Source organism: Gallus gallus, chromosome 1 (genome assembly GCF_016699485.2).
Source record: "Gallus gallus isolate bGalGal1 chromosome 1, bGalGal1.mat.broiler.GRCg7b, whole genome shotgun sequence".
NCBI classification, from domain to species: domain Eukaryota; kingdom Metazoa; phylum Chordata; class Aves; order Galliformes; family Phasianidae; genus Gallus; species Gallus gallus.
In genome coordinates, this window is record NC_052532.1 from 17,110,686 (window position 1) to 17,123,957 (window position 13,272).

At 35.1% G+C, this 13,272-nt stretch overlaps 1 long non-coding RNA gene across 1 annotated transcript in view; it reads left to right on the top strand.

The window, feature by feature from the left end:
• LOC121108902 overlaps positions 1-12,361 on the top strand; it is a 34,863-nt gene extending 22,502 nt beyond the window's left edge. Inside the window, exon 2 of the long non-coding RNA XR_005843539.1 lies at positions 10,678-12,361. This is a non-coding gene — a long non-coding RNA (uncharacterized LOC121108902). The remainder of the gene's footprint in view (positions 1-10,677) is intronic.
• The last annotated feature ends 911 nt before the right edge of the window (positions 12,362-13,272 follow it).

Genomic DNA, 13,272 nt, shown 5'->3' on the forward strand with positions numbered 1-13,272 from the left:
TTTTATCATATGTTTTCAAGTTTCTGTCTTTGAACTACAGAAGCAACAAAAAAACTCCACATCTCTGTAACTATTTTTTTTAGGTTATTTACTTAATAAACTATTGAAATGATTTTTTTTTTTTTTTTTTTGAGTGCAAATCTGCAAAGGATATTTTCCAGAGCTTTAGAACACTGACTAGAAAAGGCCAGGATTCCTCAGTTATCATAGAATATAAGGATACCCAGCCCTCTTATGATTCAGAAATTCTTGGAAGCTTATTAATTTCTGTGAATGACAAACTTTTTGTTGTTGCTATTTTTGAAAAATAAAAGCCTTGAGTCTACTATACTGCATAGACTTGAGAATCAGAAGTAACAGTGGCAGGAGATAAGCAGGACAGTATTCAGAGTCTGATTTCTTTTTTTTCACAAATTTATAAGACTTTTTTTTTTAAGTCTGTGCATGCGTAAGGAATTCCTATGTTTCTTGCTCTCTTGCCATGTTCCTATAACACTTCCTACAAGGAAAGCAGAACTCCCATACACTGTTGATCTCCATGTTAACACTAGGTCCTTGGAATAGCTATGACAGCCATCCTGAAAGCAAATTCCTGAAAGTCATAGCACTGTGAGCAGTGACAGTCACTACTCACAACACGAGAAGCATACAGATCCAACCAAGGCAAGCTAGTGCCTGCCCAAAGAGTGGGCCTGTGCCAGCTGGAGATGGCAATCTGTACCACTGCTCTTTAAGATGCACCAGTGCATTGCTGAGCATCACCACTTTCACAGTACTACAGCTTTATGCAGTTCTCTTAGTATAAAAGCAAAGTAAAGCAGGGCTTTGTGAAAAACATTAATGTCTGTGTCTCAGCGTATGATTTCTTAATCACTTTATTCTGCTTATTCTGAAAGAATTACCACTTTTCTGCAGGAATAAATGGAAATGTAAATCTTTTTAAAACAAAAAGTGAAATAAAAGTGATCTCTCAGTATATTTTTCCTTTTTTGTGTCATGTCCTTTCTGAAAATTGTGCTCATGGAGGTTAGACTGTAAAAGAGTTAAGAGACAGTGGGGTATTGTGAATGAGAGGGAGGAAGGAAGTGAGTTCTAAGAACACGGGGTCAGCTGCAGGGGAGAAAATGTAAAGTCAAGGACAGGAAGCCTCAATGAGCAGTTAACTGCAGGAAAAAGAGGCAAATGAAAAGCGTGGGGAGTGTAACATTATTGTTAGTATCATGATGAAATGTAAGCAGAAGTGGAGTTGTGTTATAATTGAAATTAGAAATTAGAAGATGGAATAAGCCATGATAGTTTTACCAACAGCAGATTAATATGGGAACACTGCATTAAAAAAAAAAAAAAAAAAACATATATATATATATGCTGCAAGTAAAATGTAATACTTCCTATTAGAGGAGCAGCAACAACTGTTTGCATTAACACTGTGATTATTCTGACCGAAAGGTAAGAAAAATCTTGAGCGAAATTGATTTGTTCTCTCTGCTTTCAGGAGAGCAAGGCTCAGAAGGGGCCATTCCTAGCTGCCTGCTGGCATTAACATGAGAGAGTTCTGATCGACCATTCAGTAGCTCTGTGCTACAGCAAGGCTTTTACGAGTCAAGGTGCCAGGTCCTTATAGTACAACCAGGTGCTACAATCTTTGTTTAGAGCTAGCAAACACAGACTTTTTCAGTGCTCTGGAAGCCCAGATAGAATAACCTTTTATAGACAGAAAGCTCACAACAAAGTCCAGTGCGTTCCTTGAAGCATGGCTTTTATCAACCTAAAATGAGAGAGGGAACAATTCCTGGAACTTCTCCAAGGACTGAGGCACAGTGAGCCTTCCTCTTTGGCTCTCCGATTCTGGTTTTCAAAGACACTGTCACAGCAGTCCTTCTAAGAAGAGAGATCATTCAGTATACTTCCCCTGCCTTAGAGGGTTCTGTGGTTGTCCATTAAGGTCTTTCCTTCTGGTTCATGAATGTATGCCACAGGGGTTTGATACTGATTGGTATGTTTGTTTCTTGCTGGGATGAATGTGTTTTTAAACATGTGGGCTTAATGATCTGGCAATAAGCACAATGACATAAATAATAATAATTTTGTACATGCACACAGAGGTGCAATCTGCTGTTTTTCCGGGGGAAGTCCCTGTCAAGGAGAGATGCAACATACTAGGGAGCTCAGCTGCAGTCATTCTGTCACAACACTGTTTACAGACCATGCAGAAAAGCTGTACCACAGGAAAGTTATCAGTAAGACCATGATCTTGAGGGTATTTCTTTTTCAACGTAGGAAGGATGAGCCACGTTTTAGTCTCTAACATTCCATCTGATACATACACCATTTATCCAGTATTATAGCTCTCTTCAATGGGTATGAGAACAGGGGGTCTGGGACCTGTTTTGTCTCCAGAAAGCTGAGCAAAGATGTGAGTATGTAAGAAGCTCAGCAAATATAAGAGTATGTCCTGATGAAATAGAGCTGACAAAAAGGCTGGACTCCATAAAATGATATTGTGTATTGAGCCTGACTGCAATGGTGAAATAGTACTGTAAGTTACTAACTTTCTCTTACATGAAGGTCTGGACAGAACAGTGTAAAAATTGTTCAGTGGGTGACAGACACATTACACAGGAGGGGGATAGCAGTTTCATTGCAATAAGGGAGGCAGTTAATGAAAGCAGATGAGTAAATGTTTTAGAACAATTTATCCCAATCAAAATCAGCAAATGTCAGCAGTAGTGAAAAGAAAATATTTTTAGTCTTGTCTTTGTTGGTTTTTTTGTTTGTTTGTTTTGTTTGTTTGTTTTGTTTTTAAGTTATTTTACCCTGAAACTTAAATAAAATAATTTTAAAACTAATTTATATCCTGAAAAGCCAAAATCCATTATTTAGCTTTGGCTGAGGTATGTTGATCTCCAACTAAAGATATCAGATATAGAGGGGCATTATGAGAGTCTGAAAAGGACTCAGTCTAAGGATGAAAGAAGAGAAAAAAAGGAGACAGAATTTATCACTGAAAGCACTCGTTAGGCTAAAATGTTATGACATGATTGAAAAAGTGTAATCTAGGCCAGGCTGCAGCTTGTTTGGAAAACAATTAGAAGTTATTTTGTGCCCCAAAAATAAAATCATCAGATAAGGAGGAGGATTCTGACTTTGCCTGCAAGTACTTTAAACAGTACCCAGTTTTCTCATTTTTTTTCCTATCATATAGCCGCCATGTAAGCAAGAGGCCATATATGCAGGCTTTTTCCTCAAAGTCTAACTATGTTGTTGTGTCAGTCATTCCTAGTTTGCTAGTCAGGAAGATGGCTGTTGGAGTCATCTTGTAAAGCTGTGAAGTGGGAGAACTGTGTAGTGTGCCTCCCCTCTAAGTAGCCATAAGGCCACAAAACTTGTAAGAGTTCAGGAATTTTGAGATTCCTGACTCTGTCAAACACAATTGAAATTAGCCTACAGGTTACGAGAATTTGGCTGGCTGGTGGGTGGGCAAACATCACAATCACATAATCCCTGCTTTCATAAGAAATAAGGCTGAAAAAAAGAAGGCAGAAAATGGGAAGTGGAAGAAAGACCTGAGAAAGAGGGAAAGGACTGGAAAAAGTTGGGGGAAAAAAAAGAGAAAAATAAAAACCAAAAAGCATTAAATTGAGTGTATATATGAAACATAATTATACACTGAGTTCAAAGCTACATAGGCATAACTTTTTAAATAAAAAGATTAATTAAAATTTAAAGTAGAATGCATTTAAAAGAGTTGTAACAGTTATAAATCAGATAAGTGTTCTTTTGTTTGTTTCTTTTCCTTTATTGTATAATTGCTAAAATTGTAACAATGCTGGTCTTGCAAGTCACTATGCTAGAGCAACTTGAACTATACTTTCTTTTCACTTCTCTCTGTGGTTATAGGAAGCAAAACATCTCAGGCATGACTATATCATGTGTATTTCTACTTCTGCAGTGGTTTTCCATTACAGAGCTGCTCTGGAGTAGTGAGCAGCACAACTTTCTTATCCAGCCCAGCTTCATCAGCTGGCCCAGAGGCTTAGGACAGCCCTAGGGGCTGGCACAGTGTCAGTGTATTCATAGCCTTTGGTTCCTTGAAAGTGAAATGATAACAGGATTCTTGGAAAGCTAAGTTGGAGAACCATAACAGCATCTTGAAAACTCATTGCTGAAGATTTTTGCAGTAATTCAAAGAGATTTACAGAAATGATCAGTTTTCCTTTTATTAAGTGGGAAAAGTAACTGGTCTCAGTATACACAGGTTGAATTTATAAGCCTGTGACAGAGCAAAGCATAGAAATTGAAGCCATAAACAACAATATGACTGTAAAGCTCTTCAAAATTAGTGATAAAAGAAAACGTAAGCACAAAGGTGATTGAACTGGGAAGGCTGAAACCTTTCAGATACCATGTTCAACTAAAATAGGATTTGCAGTCTAGCAAGCTATCCCACTTGAAACTTTAATTGGGGCTTACTGAAACTAAACCAGATTACACTTAATTTAAATTTCTGAGACTTTCTCTATAAACATAAGACATAAATATCATTCATTAAGAATGAAAGATGATATTTCAATGCAAATTCTTAGGTAAGGAGTTGGTTTTAACACAAATTCCACCAATATAGAATCTCAGAATATATCCTATTGAGTATAATATATATTTTCATTAATATTTTTTATAAATATTGAGAAAAGCTGTGTAAGTTCTTAAAGTTATAGCACCTATATCTTCACTTCAACCAATAACATTGTTTACTATGGTGTATGTTTGAAAACATGATGACATCACATATAAATTGTGCTTCCATACATTATATCCTTCCATTTTAAATTTTCAGGCATGACTATATATCACTGTTAGTATTCACAGGTGATTTTGCTTTATTATTAAGATTAAAGAGCCTTCACCTATTTTAGAAGTAAAATCTTACTAAGCACTAATTGAATTAGTGCTCTAGAGGTTGACTTTTGTCACAGCACAGAATCAACTGAACAGTCAATCCTGAACAGGAGGAAAAAAGCAGAAAATCGACAGATAGAGACCTTTAAGAAATGCTGCTGACATAATCTTTTTTTTTATGTCAATAGATACGAAGCAGTCAGTATGCATGCACAAAAAACTTGAGCTTATAAAATGTAACTTGTTTTATTATTTCTGAATATTCCAAATTTTGACGGAAGGTTATTACCCCACTGAAAATACATTTAGCCAAGAAAAAAATATATATATTTGATTATTATTTCTTTTTTCCTTTCTAAAATCTTATTATTTACAGAGATAATACTGCAGCATTTATGCCTTTTGCAATAATTTAACTTGTTCTGAAAAACATTTCAGAATCTGTTTCTAGCCCCATGTGATTCTCTGAGATAAATATTTTAAACTATACCTATGTTAGTAACTTGACCCAAAGAGCATATGAAGTTTAACAAAGAGGCTTTTATCATGCATGAAGAAAACTCTGGCCTGAGAAATCCGTTATTCTCTTACAGGTAGAAAGCAAATCATATCAGCATGGATAACTTGCTATAACATGTAGAATTTTTCTTAGGAAAGACTTTGTTTGCAAGATATTTTAAGGTAGAAAGATAATGTTTTCTTGTTTTTTTCTCTTTGTAAGTCTTAATAATACAATTTTCCATGAACATCTCTTCGTGCCCCCATATCTTCTTTTCACCTAGATTTAACAGTCTCTCTTCATAAGTCAGATGTTACAGATCTTTAAACATCTTTGAGTCCCTTGGCTGAAGTCTTTCTAGTATCCTCATGTACTGGAAGCTAAAGACTTGAAACTTAGAGCTGGACACAACAATATCTCATTAGTGTTGAATAAAGTGGAAGGGTCACCTCTGTCAACCTGCTGGCAACACTCTGTGTAATGCAGCCCAGGATACTACTGACCTACTTTGCTGCAAGAATACATCACTGACTCACATTCAACTTGATGTCCATCCACAGAATGAACATAGCCAAGGCATTCTTATATTTTCAATGATAGTTGAAATGAATGTGCAATTGATACATATGGTAGGAACCTGGTTAAGTTTAAAGACATATTAGCACTGAGGCCTTCATATCAAAGTTTAAGCTTAAGCTTAAAAAAACAAAGTTGTTGAGCATGGATTTGGCTGGGGAGAACTCAACCATTTCATCGAGTTTTCAGTGAAACCAGTCTTATTTCAAAGCTCATCTCCAACCTCAAGAACAAAAAAAAAAAAAAAAAAAAAAAAAAAAAAAAAGTTTAATTACATAGTTCAGTGCACTTCAGGATAGCAACAGACCTTTGTTAATCACTACTGCAAGATCTCAAACACCACTGAGATTCACGATCATCATTTTAAGATGAACTAAATCCACAGTAGCAGGAATGTGTCTGTGACAGAAAAAGCAGAAAACTGAATTCTAGTTTGGATATAATTTTGGTAGTAACAGAGCAGAATTTGGAGCATAAAAGACTGTGTAGCTTTACTCACTATCTAAAGCATGAATACTTTAGTACTTATTTCATGAACTATACGGACTCATGCTTTTGCTTTCTTTCATGGAAAAAAAAAAAAAATACCTGGTTTAAAATATTACCTTAAATTGCTTTTTAATTTTAAAATTGGTATCAAAATCTTATTTCTTAAAAAATACCAATAATGACTATCAGCTTTATTTGAAGACCTGCAAAGAGTTAAAGTAAACTACAGAATACATTTAGGAGACAGCATTATAAATAACTTGACAAGCAGTGAGTCTTTGAGAACAGGATGTTAGCTTGTTATCATTTACAGGAGCATGCTTGGAAATTAACAGAGTTTACACTCAAAATTTCTAAATAAAATTGAGCTTTCTGACATCTGAGATCCCTACAGAGACTAGCTGTGAGAGAGTTTAAAGTCTAGTTTACACACACAAGGAAAAGAGTCAAATAAAACAGTGGAGAAATACAAGAAGGAAGATCAAGAAAGGTTAGTAACATTAAAATCTCTGTTAAAAGTTTGTCAGAATCACTGTACACAGTGTGAGTGAAAAGCAAACAGTATGGGAAAACTGTCAAATGCTGAATGAAACTGGAAAGTAGCTTAAATAACACAACAAAGCATGTAGAGCAGGAGAAAGCCCAACAGCTGGCAGAGAGGATTGACAAAAGAAATCCCATATATAAAGATGAAGAAGTAAGAAGATAAGCTCCAAGTAAAAGTGGTATTTTCTGCTTTTCTTAAAATTAAAAATAAATTTAAAATTTAAGAATAAATTAACACTTACTTTGTTAGTTCTGTATACTGTCAATTTTTTTACAACTTCTGTGAGAAAGGCCAAAAATAGATGTGGTTTGATTATACTCTACTACGGTCTTTTAATGTCAAAAAGAAACTATGCACTGTTCCAGGCAGGAGTTACTTTGCAAGCTTTCAGCTGAGACTGGTTCTGTTTTTCCAATTGGCTGTCTTTATGCTGCCCCTTTCTCAGTACATGTCATCACTGCTCCAAGGAGTCAAGGTAGAGAAGTAGGTTACTAGCCAAAGTAAGTACTTGTAGACCCTCAAAGAGGCTTACCACTCTCCGTTGTCAGTTTATGGAGTCTGGATTGCTGATTTAGGTGTACTCAATTATCCTACTAAGGCCCACTGACTATACTACTAAAGTGTTGCTTTGGCAAAATGAAGTTCCTAATGTAGTCTGAATATTTCAGATGAATACGACCCACAAACTCTACTGAATCTATCCCCAAAAGCCTCATCAAACCTGTAGAACTTCATATTGCTAGTGAGCTAGGTTTCTTGCACCTAGATTTGAGCTGAAATTGCTGCCTGACTTTGTATGTCATTAGAAATCTGAAGTTAAAACTGGGATCTCTGAGTGCTGTACTCACATATAAATGAATCAGCATACAACTGTACAATCGAGATGTGATTTATTTAATTCAGTTCCTTATTCATGTTTAATATTATGATCATAAATCTTTAGGGTACAAAAGAAAATTACTCATAAATTCCTCTGAGGAGGATGGTCTATTAACATTGCTTTCAGGACCTCACACTAGAGAGAGACAAACCAAATGAAACCACAAAGAGTATGCAATCAAGTAAATGTTGTGTGGGAATTATGAGAACGCAGGGAAATTCAAATATAGATACCTAAGGAAGAAAGAACAACAATAATCAGAACCAAAAAACAAACAAACAAACAAGCAAACAAAAACAGAAATGCAGAAACATCAGCAGAACTGCATTTAAAGCTACCACTCTCTATTTTAAGCATGAATATTACACAATAAAGGTGGAATCTAATCTACTGAATTTATGCATAAGTCTTACAAATAGTTTTGGTTCATAAAAAGAATGTTATCTAATATGTTCAGCTTCACAGTCTAGAATAAGAAGAGAAATGGCTCCACATGTTCCCCTGAAAACCTACAAAAGTTCAAGTAATTTGGAGTGGTGAACAAATAGGAATGCATGTGCTAACTTTAAAACATCTAATGGAAAAGGCAAAAGGGAAAAATCTGGTAAAATTCAGTTCAGATTCAAACGCATACTTCTAAGCATCAACAATGTTATCAACAAGTGAACTAGATGTTTAACAGTGAGAGCCAGTGCAGTTAGTAAAGCCAAGAAAGCCTGGAAAGCAATTCAGCTCATCCTAAGGCTCTAGGTTGCACTGACTGCTCTATCCCATCAAAGATAACTGGAGCTTAAACCCTTATGTAATCTATAGACATATGCAGTCTTACATTTAGATATTTTAACCTGCAGGCTGATTTTTCCCCAAAGTGTCTCACATGTGGAATTCTTGCATTCCAGACTTTGTGTCATGGTTTTGTAATGTTGCTATTGGTATTCCACATCATAACATTATGTACAGCCCAGATAATTAAAGGGTTACTACTCCAGTACTGTGGATTGGCAACCTTCCAGATACCTGCTTCTCAAAAGAGAAGAAGAACTACATATCCCAGAGGACCTCATGGTCAAAGAAAGAAGATATGTCATGGAAATCATGGGATCTAACTCAAAGGATCGGGCGCTCTCTCTGGCAGCCAGGCAGAGGGGTGGATGTGCTTCCAAGCCGTGCGCCTTCATTCAAGTAGGCCTTTCAGTTTCGGAAACTTTCTCTCTCTTATTTTATTTGATTTATTACCCTTAATTTCAATTAGGTTGTATTATATTGTGTTACCTTGCATTCTGATATCATACTTAGTAAAATAAGTTTTCCTCCTTAGATCATTGCCACTGCTCTGTTCTTTTTCCCTGCCTGAGCCCAGCTCCCATTCCCCTACCCCTTTCCCTTTTCCCTTCCCATTTTTGGGAGCCAGGGGGCCCATGGGCCTACTGCCCCCTGTCACAGGCATAGATTTATCTAGATTGATCTAGATAACTCCATGACATTTTGTTAATCTCAAAAGGTATTGAACCCATAACTATAATATTCATAATCTGCAGACTGTAGAACAGCTTCAAATGGAATCTTCTCTATTGCTCTTGTTGAAACTACTGAAGATATTCTAACCTAATCAGAATGGGCTAAAACTCTCAGGAAAGGGCAAGACAAGCTTTCAGAGGTTCTTGATATTGAATACATATTTTATATTTGACAAAGGAAAAAGAAAGTCAAGTAGAGTCAAATTGCTTCTTGTTTTTTTCTTTCTCTCTTTCTCTCTTTCTCTCTCTCTTTCTCTCTCTCTTTCTTTCTCTCTTTCTTTCTTTCTTTCTTTCTTTCTTTCTTTCTTTCTTTCTTTCTTTCTTTCTTTCTTTCTTTCTTTCTTTCTTTCTTTCTTTCTTTCTTTCTTTCTTTCTTTCTTTCTTTCTTTCTTTCTTTCTTTCTTTCTTTCTTTCTTTCTTTCTTTCTTTCTTTCTTTCTTTCTTTCTTTCTTTCTTTCTTTCTTTCTTTCCCATTCTAGTACTTTTTTCCTCTGGGCTTAAACTCCACAGGAGGGATGGCAAAGTCTGATTTAAGGTATTTTATAGGCTTGGTTAGAGTAACCGTGTTAAGGTTCTGAGAGAAAAGGCTCAGTCATCCTTGAATTTAAGCAGAAGCTATAACATATATACACCACTTCCTCAATGAGCACCCCGAGTGCTAGGCCATTGTGAGAAGGGTAGAAACAAATGCTACAACATCAGGTGGTGGTAATTGCCATCCTGATGTTATCGGACTTCAAATTTATCCAAAAAGCCTGTTTATGGTGTAGTTGATAGTTGACTCAAAAATGAACTAGTGAAGCACAGTGGGCAAGCAGTCTGCATGTCTCTCAGTGATTTCATATGTAGGTTTTCCTCATAAATAAGTTTACATTATTCCATTACTCTGTATTCATTCTCCCACAGTCACTTTAATTGCACAGTCACAGAAACATTCATGACAGACATGTTGGGTTCTCATATATAAGGATAAACAAATGTAAGTTGGAATCTGTCAGATACATTGAACATTTTCAGCAGTGATTAAATGATTCATAATCATGCAAAGACAAGAACATAAAATCTGTTTTTCCTGCATTTCATATTCCAAAAGCCTCTCTGTTCTGAAGTGTCAGAACTATCAGCTGGATAACAGAGAATGCTTTTAGCTAAAAAATCCAAAGCCTTTGTAGAAGAAACAGCTAAATGACTTCTTCCTGCCTTGCTACACTAGCTCATAAACAATTATATGCCTAGTATCTATCAAAATATCTTAATTCTCTGTTTTCAGGATTGTTCCCAGCAGGCATTTTCTACATACTTGGTCCAGGTCATGGGAGATACTCTTTTCTGTGCTTCTTCTCTCCAAGTAGGGAAGAAAGCATTCCTACTAGATCTCTCATGTACTGAAGAAGAGAATGAAGACTAGAAGAGCTCATACTGACTCTGAGTCTAGCTTGTAAAAACAAAACGGCATTGAAAATGGTAACTTATTGGAAAATGGAGAAGTGGAATGCAATAATATACTTTATCCTGTTACAATTAAGATCATTAATGATAAAGAAGAGAGATTTCTAAAAACAAAGACTGTCACAAGCCATGCTACAAGTCAACTGTGGCACCTAAAGCTAACAACACAATTAACCCATTCCTCTGCATAACCATGAAGTATGTCATTGTTCATGAGCAGGAATTACTTCTTCCCCAATAACCTGACAGACAGGAAAAACAAACAGAGTCTGCAATAGAATTATGGAGTGAATCAGTCTCATTTTACACTTCAGCAGCCTCCAATTGCTTTGCAAGAGTGATAATCACATGGACTAAAGAACTAAGAGAACTAGCCTCAAAGGACATTGCAATCAATTTCCTGCTAAATAAAATGTGTTTATCAGTGATGTTCATGGGAAAAGTGTCTATGGATGCTAACAGCAATTTAGCCTGCAAAATGGGAGCTCACACATTTCCATCTGTGGCTATGGACCCTGGAAATGCAGGTGGTATAAGAAACCTCAGGTGAACCGTTTGACAAAGAATTTTAACATGGTGGGAAGAAGTGGAGCTGAGATAACAAAGAAGCAAGTGAAGCGTCTTTATTTTAAGAGTTTTTGGGGATAACTCTGAAGTAGATTAGGGTAAATAGTTTCAGCTAAAATATAAATGTAGCTGAAAATGTAGGCTAATCAAAGCTGGATGTTTTCTGAAGTGATTCCAGGTCCACCAGTTAAAGATTAAATATTTCTTTATTGATGTAAAATCTTTTTCATTTTAATATTTACATTTCCTTCAGTTTTGTTTTTAAAAAGTTATTATTTTCCTGAGATTAATTATTGATGAGATAGCTTTCTTGTTAAAACTGAAAAAAAAAATCACCTCAAAATATATATTTTTTTAGAATTAACAGAAAACTTAGAAAACAATTCTAGTTCTGTTGAAAGTAGATGTGATTCATGTGGTAAAAATTCCATTGAGTTCAGCCAATTCCATTGATTTTCACTGACTGGAAAGGTTTGTAAGTATTTAGTAAAAGAATAACAATCTCTTTTTGATTCTATAGTTATACTAAACCTCTGAAAAAGGTTCAATCTTTCAAAGGAAAGTAATCCAAAGTTAAAAATAGAGAAAATAAAATACCAGTTATTAGCCTGATTTCCACTAAACGCTATTTCAAAATGGAGGGAAAGACATCGCATTTAAAAATCTGCAAAATTACACATCTCAGTTGTCTCATGTGGAACACGGAATTACTCGATGAATAATGGTATAAGTAAAATAATAAGTATTTCTTCAGAAAATAGAGATGTGTAAATATATTAGAAATATATTTAGAGAAGTGTGAAATAAACCAGCACTACCTTCTGAGTTTATCTTATGATGATCATTTATTCCAGTAAGAAAGAAATATTTCATTTGAAATGTATTGTTGAATTTTAACGTGATATAATAAATTGCTTCTTTGTGTTGTATTATTTTTATAACCTGGGAATGCAAATTTATCAAAATGGAACACAGTAATGTTTGAGTCATTACTTTTTCCAAAGTTCTCTCTGTTAAGAAAAATCTGAGCATTTTTTTTTCTACCCAAATAATAAAAATAAATTTTGTAACGTCTATCCTATGTTTTCAGATGAGCTATACCTGGTAGTTGACAGAAAACAGCTTTTATTCACTCTCCATCTTCCCAGAACATTAAAGAATATAGCAATTTATTTGAAACTGTTGAGCATTTCATTAAAATTAGATCAATAGAAACTCTTCAGCTGAGATTTCTGATTAATTCTCCTTCTAATATTGAACAGATTAAGGAATCAAGAGCAATTACACAGCCAAAGAAGTTAAACAGATACATTTTCTATCAGCTACTGAATTATTTGAAATGTTACTGAAATTTCTGCACTTGGAGAAGGTTGGAGAAGACCAACATTTTAAAAGAGTTTTTTTTCTTATCAACAGGATCTGCAACAAACCAAAATGGATATACAGCGAACAAGCTTGATTTAGACACTTTAGAATGCAGAACAATTTTCTAGTTTATCCTCAGTTTAACTCTACAAGTTGTTATTTTAATAAAGCTGTTTCTCTGTTAGGTAGTCCAGCTATTTTATTTCACATTCATCTCCTTTTTAATATAGTGAGTTGAAAATCTGCTTGAAACTTGTTATACTCACAGTTTCTGAGAAAATAAATTTCCACTGTACAGCTATATTGGTTTAGGGAGCTAGTATCACCAGAAGTTGGCCTGCATTTTGATGTTGGTCAATTTTCATTTGACATAATGATACCCTGCTTGTCTGACAATAAAATGTCAAGGGTATGTGATCTGAAGTACACTGATCAATCATATTCATTTGGTTACTGAAAAAAAAAGCTGTATGAGATCTAAGAT